Genomic DNA, 12,689 nt, shown 5'->3' on the forward strand with positions numbered 1-12,689 from the left:
AGATCAAACTCGAAAAAAAACATCTGCAAAAGATTATTTTTAATTTCCATTTTGGCTTTGCCGTCAGATATTTAGCTGTAAAATGTTAGCATAATTAACCTAATTTATTACTTGCTGGTGCTTAATAACCGCACTAGAAGAAAACATAAGTTTCTTATTAATTTTATGAAAGTCGACTATTTTGCCTTTACCCGTTTAATAGATATAATGTTCGCTTCTAGTAAACAAATTCATCATGCCGCACTTAATTTGCATTTATCTACCACAAAAAATCGGAAACAACAAATTAAGGTTTCAGTATAATGTTTTAATATTTTTTATGCGGTTTGTTATTGTCGGTTTTCGTCCTTTTCAAAAGTAGCGCTTGCCGCTTTGAATCTGACAGTACCACACGGACCAAAATTTTTAGGTACGCTGACGTTGTTCGGCAGCTGTCAAGTAGCTCCCGGGTTGTGTAGAACCAACCCGGGAGCTTCTTGACAGCTGCCGAACAACGTCAGCGTACCTAAAAATTTTGGTCCGGGTGGTACTGTCAGATTCAAAGCGGCAAGCGCTACTTTTGAAAATGACGAAAACCAAGAATAACAAACCACTCAAAACATATTAAAATATTCAACAAGAATCTTAATGTGTTGTTTCTGCTTTTCTAGCACAGGGAAAAGCAATTTAAGTACGGTATGATGAAATTGTTTACTAGAAGTGAAAATTATATCTATAAAACGGCTGAAGGCAAAATAGTCGACTTTCATACTATTAATCAGAAACTCATGTTTTTCTCTGGTGCGGTTATTATGCACATGCCAGTAATAAATTACTACTTATGCTAACATTTTACAGCTGCATATCTGGTGGCAAATCCAAAATGGAAGTTAAAAATTATCAGATCAGATTTTTTTTAGTTTGATCCTCGGTTTAGTCTAGCATGCGCAGTTACAAATTAATATGCAAAACCGTTTAAACAAGTGCTTTTGTTACATTTCTTACAGCATCAAATCAAATTGATTTGAATTTAATTAACACTAATTTTTGCGCTTCTGTTGAATACGTCCTTTTCATACGAAACGCTAGCCTCTTGTTGGCATCCACTCACCACGAAACAAAAAGATGTTTTCGCATGGACAAAAATTGTTGCGTCAGTGAAGGATGGACCCGTTGTTTACGTACGGTAGCGACATCTGCGATTTGCAAGTAGGTACGCGAAACTGAGCTCATCTGTCAAGTAGTGGGGGGGTTGTGTAGAACATAACGCGCAATATGATAAAAATATAATACATAAATGGAAAAATACGGATAATATGTATTTCAATTAAATGGAAGTATATTAATTGCATTTCTAGATTGAGTTTAAATAAGGGCGAAAGTAACATGAGAGAGTTCTCTTCATCGACTCTCTCTTCTGCAAATTAAAGTGACAAGATGCAAGTATTGTTGATTTGTTTGGTCATAAATCGCTAGGTTGCGATGCAATCTAGCGTCTAAGTGTAAAAAAGTTCGATTGAATTTGCATCTTGTCACTTTAATTTGCAGAAGAGAGAGTCGATGAAGAGAACTCTCTCATGTTACTATCGCCCTTATTTAAACTCAATCTAGAACAAATTTTCCAAATAGGGTCTGGGACCATTTGGGCAGGAGCACCTATTTTGGGCACTTGCTGCCATAACTCAGTCAATTTCAAACCGATTGACTTGAATTTTTGTACATGGCTAGATACTGTGCGTATCTGATCGTGTCTCAAAAATCAAGTCAATCGGTTAAAAATTGACTGAGTTATAGCAGCAAGTGCCCAAAATAGGTGCTCCTGCCCAAATGGTCCCAGACCCTACACATTTTAAAGTCTTTCAGAAAGTTAGTCTAGAGCTGTGCGATTTCTTTGTTGACGATTTTGGCAATCAATTTTCCGCAACATTTGAAAATGGTCTGAGCAAATCAAAAATTTTAATGAAAATCTTTTTTCATTATTTTTATTGAGCTTTGCAAGGATTTCGCGACGATCGTGCAAATTTAGATTGAGTTTAAATAAGGGCGAAAGTAACATGAGAGAGTTCTCTTCATCGACTCTCTCTTCTTCAAATTAAAGTGACAAGATGCAAGTATGGTTAAACTTTTTGGTCATGAATCGCTAGGTTGCGATGCAATCTAGCGTCTAAGTGTAAAAAAGTTCGATTGAATTTGCATCTTGTCACTTTAATTTGCAGAAGAGAGAGTCGATGAAGAGAACTCTCTCATGTTACTATCGCCCTTATTTAAACTCAATCTAGAAATGTTCAATCTTTGACAACACAATGCTCACACATCCAACAACACAAGGAGAATACATTTTACTAAGGTGGCGCAGATAAACATTGCAAACCACTGGTTGTCTCTTCCACTCTTCTGGTGTTCTTATGCAACTAAAATAGTGACGTCACTATTTCAGTTCCATAAGAACACCAGAAGAATGGAAGAGACAACCAGTGGTTTGCAATGTTTATCTGCGCCACCTTAGTAAAATGTATTCTCCTTGCCAACAACAAAGGAAACAGTGCATAAACAAACCGATTAGTCGAAACACCACCTCAAAATAACGCTCCGTTACTGGAAAACTGTAGCTGCGACATCAACCAATGTATGCTGAAACCGGTGTGCATATTTTGTGGTGGGACAATTTTGTTTGCCTGTGCGTCGTATTTGGCGCAAGATCGTCAATATTTATATATGTAAATCTTGATGTAAATTTTACAGTATTTTTATATACAACTAGCTGTCCCGGCAAACGTCGTTCTGCCTGCCTACTATGTTTTTTGACATGCAGCTCCATAGGGACGTCCCCGGCGAAGTCATCTGTATGGGAGCCCCCCGTTCCAGAGACCGGAGAGGTCCCGCACCAAGCTAAGAACCTTCCCCGGCCCCTAAAATACTCGCATACAAAATTCCACACCGATCGGTCCAGTAGTTTTCGAATCCATAGCGGTCAGACAGACAGACAGAAATTCATTTTTATACAGGGTGTTAGGTTCCTGAGTGCAAACTTTTTAAAGGGTGTTAGAGGACCATAAATGGAGAAAAAAATTTTTCTACGCATATGGTCAAATCTCAACCGTTACGTAGTTATTGAACTTCCCATGTTTTTGACTCTTATTGCCTAAACTGGCAATAACTTGAAAATGGTCAAACTTATCGAAGTTTTTTGACCCTTATTCGAAAGATTATTGAATTTTCTATCAAATGGCATCTTTGAGGCGATTAGTTTAGTTAAATAACTAAGTTTTCTAGAGCAAATAGCTCAAAAGTAGTGTGTTTTAATTTATTTTTGTCAATTATCTTTGAAAAATGCGTAATAATTTAAAATTCTTTCTTTGGCAAAGTTGTGGCCCCTGTTTCACTCTACATTTCGTTCTTCGACATAAAACTTCTATCTCTTATCGTTTTGTTGCAATTTTGATTTAAACATCGCATTTCTTATCATAAATTTGCAACTGTCATGGAAAGCACCTTTTTGCGCATGGTGCCGCACATTTAATTCAAAATTGCAAGAAAACGATAAGAGCTAGAAGTTTGACGTCAAAGAACGAATTGTAGAGTGGAACAGGGGCCACAACTTTTTCAAAGAAAGAATTTTAATTTATTACGCATGTTTCAAAGATAATTGACAAAAACCATTAAAAATACACTATTTTTAGCTATTTTGCTCTAGAAAACTTAGTTATTTAACTAAACCAATCGATTAAAAGATGCAATTTGATAAAAAATTCAATAATCTTTCAAATAAGGGTAAAAAACTTCGATAAGTTTGACCATTTTCAAGTTATTGCCAGTTAAGGCAATAAGAGTCAAAAACATGGGAAGTTCAATAACTACGTAACGGTTGAGATTTGACCATACGCGTAGAACAATTTTTTCACCATTTATGGTCCTCTATCACCCTTTAGAAAGTTTGCACTCAGGAACTTAGCACCCTGTATATATAGATATTTAAAATAGTTATTTATGTAACGAGTTGCAAGAAGTTGATTTTTTCAGCACGAGTCGTACATTTATCCAACGAGGCTTGACGAGTTGGATAAATACGAAGAGTGCTGAAAAAATCGTGTTTTGCAACGAGTTTCATACAAAATTTTATGCAATGATTTTTTTATAATGCAATCCATTTGAGTTGCATAATGTTCATAATGAAACTCAAATGAGTTGCATTATGAACATTATATTGTTCGTGCAGTTGAAAATCGGAATTTTTGACACGCGAAAATCGATTTTTCTCCTAAACCGTGTGTCGGACGTACGTCGGGCACAGTGCGCTGGATAAAGGGCCTGGTCCGCTGTCCAGCGCACTACGTCCGACGTTAAGTTTCACGAATGGATTTTGAGAAAATTCGATTGTCGGGTGTGGGGTAACTTCGGGTTTCAACCGCGACGACAATACAACTATTTTTCATAATGCAACCCATTATAGTTGCATAATGAATTAGTTCGGATAAATTGGCCATTATGATACAAAAATGAGTTATATAATAGGGGTCGTACACAAATTATACGCTTTTAGGGGGGTTTTGCAGAACGTGACGACCCTTACAAAAAATATTGAAATGAGTTGCATAATGAACCAGTACGGAAAAGTTAACCATTATGATACCGAAATGAGCATGAGCGTGAGCATACACGCTTAGTTTCTATTACCGAACTCGGTTTGATTTTTAAACGAATTCCGTCGGTTGTAGATCAAAACCCGAGCACTTCGGTATAATTATGAAATTATGTTATTTGAAACCGACTGTTCGTTGAAAATGACATTCAAATGACAAATTAATATGTCAAATCTACCGAATAAGACGGTTGTGTCAGAAATAAACGACTTCGGTTGGCATATACCGAGAAAACTCGGTTCAACGTCGCGCTGCGCTCAACATTTGGTCAGCCATGTTTGTTTTCTTGATACTGATCAGTTTCAGTGAAAGTTTATAATTACGATGTTTTATGCATATTTAATAGACCGGCCCACATTTGTATGAAGCGAAAAAAAAGTTTTCAAAATTCATGGGGCACCCTCTAGAATCGTGCCTTTGGATGAGAAGAACAATCTGTGAAAGATTCAGCTCAATCGGTTGAAAACTGAGCTGGCGCAAACGAGTTGACGATTTGTATGGGATGTTCAGTTCAAATATATGGGAAATTGAATGACCTCCAGTCTCTAATACAGCACGCCGGTTTGGCGAGTTCGATTTGGCTCAGAATTGAAAGAATAGCAGTTGATACCCTAATGAACAACTTTGTAGAAGACCATATCATGATAAAATTTAATTTAGTTGCGGTTTTAGTCAACAAAACCAGGATTAGGACATCTTCTCCCGTTTACTCTCGGTTGTTATATGCAGCACGTGTTTGCCGTTCGAAATTTGCCCACTACATCATAGGCGGCTATGTTGTCCTTCATTTCCATTGCTCACGCATGCTGGTGAATATCGAAACAATGTAAAATTACATAGCTGCCTATGATGTAGCGCGCAAGCTACGGTCGACCAACACGTGCTGTATATAACAACCGAGAGTAAACGGGAGAAGATGTCCTCATCCTGGTTTATTTGGTTAAAACCGTAACTAAATTAAGTTTTATCATGACATGGTCTTCTACAAAGTTGTTCATTAGGATATCAACTGCTATTCTTTCAATTCTGAGCCAAATCGAACTCGCCAAACCGGCGTGCTGTATGAGAGACTGGAGGTCATCCAATTTCCCATATATTTGGACTGAACATACCATACAAACCTTCAACTCATTTGCGCCAGCTCAGTTTTCAACCGATTAAGCTGAATTTTTCACAGATTGATCTTCTCATCCAAAGGCACGATTCTAGAGGGTGCCCCGTGGAATTTTTCGACATTTTTGTATTTGGGCCAGTCTAATATCTAACGCTGCTGTTGGCGGAATAAAGGGAAATCCGCTTTACAGATCCTGGTAAGTACTGCTACTATTTGCATAATACTGAGCGCAAATAATGTGTGTTTAACCACTTTTTCAGATTGTAGTTAACCTCACAATTCGTAGTTGCTACTCCGTGATTCACCGGAGCAATCGAAATTGCACAGAGTACCAATGAATGGGGCTTGGGACTAGCACAGCATTCTCAATGTATACAGATCGAGAACTCTCAACTATATTATGGTAAATACATCCCAAGTAACCGTTAGGCAGTAAAAATGGTACCAAGTCGGCTCTATATGCGTATAAAGAACATGGTTGACAGGGCTATTAGGAACTACCACAGACAAACAGACGTAACTCTTAGAGGTAATTCATCTAAGACTTTTGTCCGGTGTCATTTTCATGAGCACACTGCCACCTGTTGGTAGAACCGCGCGCGACACTGTCGATTTCGATTTGACGTTTTGCTGACACGCACACTACTACACAAATTGCCTGTAATTATCGTTTGCATCATTGAGCAAAGTGTACACCGGCAAACGTCAAAGCGATCGAACACTAGCGCCTCTGGTGCAACGATCACGCAAATCGGGTTAAATTTGAATTGGTCGTTAAATGCATGTGTCAAGCAGTTTTGAAGAGTGTTATGTCTGTTTGTCTGTGGAACTACATATTATAATAGGGCTGCTGAAAAGCCACTTTTGGCGAAATTCGGCTGATGAGCGGCTAATTCCAACCGTTCGTACCGAGTCTCTGGTGATAGAGTTAAGGAGAAATCTCTCAAATAAACGACCGACATTCTTTTTCGGTTGCAACAGTTCCAATCCTTGGAAGTTTTCGTCGAAAACCAAAACATTGGGCTGTCATATGCGATATCGCGAAACCTTTGTTCAGCTTTACCCATCGATACCGAACAGAACGATAAAGGTGTCTCGTGATCAATCTTTGTGTTTCGATACCAATGCGCAACGTTACGTTGGTATCGAAAATTGAATATATTCCGATAAATACTCGTGAAGAAAATAAGAGTTCTGGCGACAACATTATGTTAAACGAAATTTAGTTATCATTCGGTAAAGATGTCTATCACATGACCGATAAAGAAAGTTTTTCATGTGTAAGTATCGATCGATGAAGTTTTTTGAATATATGTAACGAAATAATCTGTAAAGTTAAGTCGACGTTAATCTTTATATATTGGTAAAGAACTTTAACGAAGTTTGCGGAATGGTTGACCGGGTTGTCAAAAGTGGAACGAAGGAAAAATATAAAAAAAAGTTTCGTTTATCTCTTCTATTCTTCCCTCGCTTCTTAGACTTCCATCAGCGTTGATTTTTTTTTGCTGCCTGATCCAGATTTCAACTGAAGTCCTTCGGGGTTTCTCTTCTCAAGCAGATGTCCGTCATGTTCCCGTCTACTCCACCTGTGCATCATAAATTCAATATGCTCAAACCCATATTTAAATCGATAACGTGAAGCAGCATCAATTTTTTCTGTGATCAGAAGTGTATCATCAGAAATTGAGATTCAACTAAGGTTCTAAAACAATGGACTAGGATGAATTTACGATGTTGGGGGGTCAAAATGCAGGTGAGAAAAACCGAGAGAAAAACTCAGAAACTGAGATAAAATTGTAACAGAACCAAGCAGGAAAGGTCCGGAGGTTTGTGGCCTCACAAATCTGTTCCGTACCGTTTCAAAATAGAGTTAAACTAAAGCTAAGGTTCGTTTATACGAAAAACTTACAGAAAGGGGATAGCTACAACAATTCTAAACATTGTTTTGTTCACCGGGAAATATATCGAGTCTTCCATAATCCAATGCCAATTCTTGCTGAGTTTTTTTTGTCGTTCATCGGTTCTTGTTTTGGTTGTTTGATTATCGATACAAACGTCATGTACGACAAGCATTCAAACGGCATTGACAGCCCTCGTATTGGGCCTATACGCACAAAGTTTACAGGCACTACAACATAGCCTTATGTACCTATACACGACCTATTTCAAGACTTTCGATGTATAGTGTTTAGAAGCATTTGAAAAACTAGTATAGATCTATACTTGAGCTTATTGGAAATTAAAAGCTGTTTGACGGCTATTTCAACGCTTACAACAGTGCTTAGTGGTTATCTGGGAAGTATGATAAAGTGAAACTAATTTCAGTCGACTCTCCAAATAGATAAACGAGAAATTACATCGCTAATGGCGCTGTTGACAATAATTCAATTAAATATATTTCATACCTTAGATGTAATTATTCCTTATTTCGATATACACGTATGTTGTAGTTTATGTTTTGTTTTGGTCGTAAAAATTGATTTGACACTTCTACTGCCGTTTTACGCATAGTTGTCCCATGTTGAAAAACTTAAAGCTGAGAAAATCGCGATTGAAGTTTCAAACAGGTTTTTTATGTTTTTTGGCCAAATGGTGCAACAAATCGGATTTAAGTTTTCATAGTATCGTTAGAAAGCGCTAATATTTTCAAGCCTGAAGTTTTTCCAATCAAATATTTTTAAAAATATAGTGTTTTTAGCAAAAAAATGATTAGTGGGACTGTTATGCCTAGAAATGTGGTCCTGTTGGCAAAATTTCTACGCATATCTGTCCCACGGTAATTAGTCATCTCTTTTCACGCTAGATGTGGTCTGTTCTGTACTTTTTGCCTTTCTCGTACACCAAGGTGTACCGAAAGGCTATATGTTCACTCCAAAAATGAAAATTTGATAGAGCCTCCGGAGGGGTCAAGTCTTATATACCAATCGACTCAGCTCGACGAATTGAGGTGATGTCTGTGTGTGTGTATGTATGTGTGTGTGTATGTGTGTATGTGTGTATGTGTACAAAAAAAAACTCACATCACTTTTTGGCAGTAAACCTCAACCGATTTTAATGACCGACGGTTCATTCGACGCGGAATCTGGTCCCATTGTTTCCTATTGCAAATGGTTCGGATCGGTCCAGCCGTTCCGGAGTTATGGCCATTTTTTTTCCTTCTAAACCATAGGGGGATAATCTGCTCAACAGACACCCTAACAGAAGGTTAGGGTAGTGTAGGTCTGACAGGCCGTCTTCTACAACAAAAGTAAAATCCAGGACTACTCTCTCCTCGTACCCACTAAACCATTCCTATGGTCGCCAAACCCTACGTCTCTCCGGAACCGGAAAAGAAGGTATTGCTTCAGAGAGGGGCTAGTGCACATCGCACCCACAAGGTTAGCTGCGTAACCTGCAGCAACGAACATCGATGACTCGCTTTAGAGAGTCCATCACGGTAGCATGCTGGCGCTTAGCCAGTTATGGCCATTTAGGTGTTCCGGACCGGTACCCCAGGAAGGGGCCAGATATGAAAATATTACAAACCCATGCATGCGACCAATCAAACCGCGGCATTTTCGATAACCTGATGAACGGTAAGCAGCAAACGACTATATCTGAACCGGTAATGTTCCGGAACCGGTTCCTGGTGCCCCTCCGGAAGTGGCCAAATATAAAAGTAAGCTAAACACATACATGCGACACATCAAATAGCAGCTTTTTCGATAAACGGATAAACGGTAGGCAGCAAAAAAGTTTCAGACCATATCTGAACCGGTAGTGTTCCGGAACCGGTTCCGCGTGTCCCGCTGGAAGTGGCCAATTAAAAAAAGTGAACCAAACCCAGGCATGTGGCACATCTAAGAGCTGCTTTTTCGATAACCAGATGAACGGTAAGTGGAAAAATAGTTCCAGACTATATCTGAACCGGTTGTGTTCCGGAATCGGGCCCAAGTGTCCCACCGGAAGTGGCCAATTAAAAAACTGAATCAAACCCAGGCATGCGGCACATCTAATAGCAAGTTTTTAGATAATCAGGTGAATGTTTAGCAGGAAAATAGTTTCAGACCATATCTGAATCGATTGTGTTCCAGAACCGGTCCAGGGGTCCCGCCGGAAGTGGCACATTAAGAAAGTGAACCAAACCCATGCATGTGACACATCAAATAGCGGGTTTTTCGATAACCAGATGAACGGTAAAGAGCTGTTTGCAATTCGGAAGGAATTTCTCACCCTATCTTAATGCATGGGAAATTCCTTGCCTGAATCACTCAAGAAATCGTTTTTCTTCGATTGCAGTACGCAGTTGAGAAGAAATGACAGTTCCAATGGCAGTCATTATAGAAAGTTTCTGCCAGGAATCGGACAAGAAATTTCTTGAGCGATTCCTTTCGAACATGAAACTGGGCTTTTAGCAGGAAAATAGTTTCAGATCATATCTGAACCGCTTATACTGACGGAGTCGAAGTGGTGAATCCAGCTGAAGGCATCTGATGCAGACCGAAGAATAGCAGGTCGAAAAGCGTCACGCCAAACAAGCTGCTTCCGTTATTTGTCTACGATAATTGCCAATAAATCAAGATAATAAGATATCTGAACCGGTTGTTGCGGGGGGGTGCTCGATACCACCGACTCTTTCAGCAGAAATTAGACAGGTATTTGTCATGATCAGCTACATAGCTGCAAACTCATATTTATTAAATTATAAGTACAAATATACAATAATTAACTTACAAATTCGTTGATAAAATTAGGGAGCACGATTTGCTCATTTACTAAAGGTACCTTCTCGCCAGCTACTAAATGTCTTTACTGAACTACTGCACAATAATGTCACTGATATGATGAGCTACGCATCTTTGCGTAACACCGGTTGTGTTCCGGAACCGGCTCCAGGTGTCCCGGAGATAAACGGTCAGCAAGAAAATAGTCTCTGACCACACCTAAGATTATCGGCAATCCTGATTGCTTCGCTGAAATTACGAAAGTGAAAGTTTAAATTTTATCGCATCAATCCCCTTTTGCGTTTAAAATTGATGCAACTGGTTGGTTAAATGGAATGGGTTTCATTCACGTGTTTGCCTTTTTTCCGACAAATTTTATAAGAATCTTATATTCAACGATAATAAAATATAGACTGAAGTGTGCAGAAAAAAAATATCGAATTGTCTTGATAATGATCGGCATCCAGTGCTAGTGAAGGCGGTCAAGCAGTCAACTGAGAGTATAATAAGTTTCCAAATTTGATTATGGCTTTGATGAAACTCTTGCTTTTCTGAATACGGCTGACACAAATTTCGATTTTCTCCTATGTTAACCCCTCCCCCTCTTGGAAAAGTTTAGTCGGAATTCAAAATTTTGAGGAAGGGCACAAAGAAATGAATCAAGAAATTTTTAAATTTTAAGGTGAAAAGGAGTTCTCCATAAAATTTCTCAAGAAATCGCTCAACTAGATTTTGCTTAATTGATTGGGTATTTTTTCATCAAATACATTTATTATTTATCATCTCCCCATTGGCAAGTCAATGAGCACTGTGACAAAAGAAAGAGAAAGGGATTTGTTCTGTTCTAGAGTATCCTCAGGATTCAGGAACACTTTGGCTAACGTCGACGGATAAATACTGATTACTTATTCGACGAGAAAGGCACTATCACCACTAGGTGGATTAATCTGGGTTTTTTGTTATATTTTTTTAATAACAAACTATGTGAGCTTCTCTCATAACATTATAAGACTCTCATGCATAAGGCTCAAATGTCTCGAGGCACAACGGAGCCTCGCATTTTAGCACTTTCTTCATAATCGGGTAAGTAGGAACAAGGTGAGTGGGTGAGTGAGTTGGTGAATAAGAAGTTGATAAGTGAATTGATGAGAGGATGAATGTGAGGTACTCCAAGGTTAAGTGAGTTGGTGAGTGAGTCAGTTATGAATTAGGAAAGTTACAGCGTACAGAGAGTTGCCCCGTTAATTTTAATGTGTTGGTAAGATAATTGTTAAATTGGTGAGAGTGTGTGGGATAGTAAGTATATGAGTTAGTGAGTCAGTGAGTGACATGGTGAGTAAGTTTGTTGGTTTATGAGTATGTGAGATCTGTTCCGTATGAGTGAATGCATTAGTAAGTGAATTAGTGAATTAGTGAGTTAGTAAGTGAGTTATAAAGTATGGGTTTCGTGGCCGTGCGATTAGCAGCGCCAGCCATTCAGGCGTATTGATTGGTCATGAAGTCGAAAAGGTGATTAGGCCAAAAATGTCTTTAGGACGAAAAGGTCTTTAGGCCGAAAAGGTCTTTAGGCCGAAAAGGTCTTTAGGCCGAAAAGGTCTTTAGGCCGAAAAGGTCTTTAGGCCGAAAAGGTCTTTAGGCCGAAAAGGTCTTTAGGCCGAAAAGGTCTTTAGGCCGAAAAGGTCTTTAGGCCGAAAAGGTCTTTAGGGCGAAAAGGTCTTTAGGCCGACAAGGTCTTTAGGCCGAAAAGGTCTTTAGGTATTTTGGCCGAAATGGTATTTTGGCCAGATCTTGGCGAAATGACCTTGTCCTATGCCTGAATTATCCGGTCCTAACGTCCTTTTTAGCCTAACCCTTAAATGCACAATGTTGTTTTAAAACAACATACCTTAAATCGCTCCAAAATAATTGACCTTCACTTTTATTATTAATTATTAATTTATTTTTTAAATCAGTTTTTTATTGTCGTGCGCCTTTAAGGGCTAATTACCTATTCGGCCTAATGAATTTTTCGGCCTAATGACCTTTTCGGCCTAATGGCCTATTCTGCCTAATGACCAACAAAGCATAACTGATTAAGCTTTTGTATTAATTTTAAATGACAAGAAATATGTACATACATATCATTGAAATAAAATATGTTTAGAAATACAACAGCTGAAGTTTCCAAAACCTTCTGCACCATGCCTTCCTCTGCTGGGTCATTTGAATAGGAGCCCAAGCAAAGATTGCGAGTTATTTGCCATTAGAGGCTTC

This window comes from Aedes albopictus, chromosome 3, assembly GCF_035046485.1.
Source record: "Aedes albopictus strain Foshan chromosome 3, AalbF5, whole genome shotgun sequence".
Classification (NCBI taxonomy): Eukaryota; Metazoa; Arthropoda; class Insecta; order Diptera; family Culicidae; genus Aedes; species Aedes albopictus.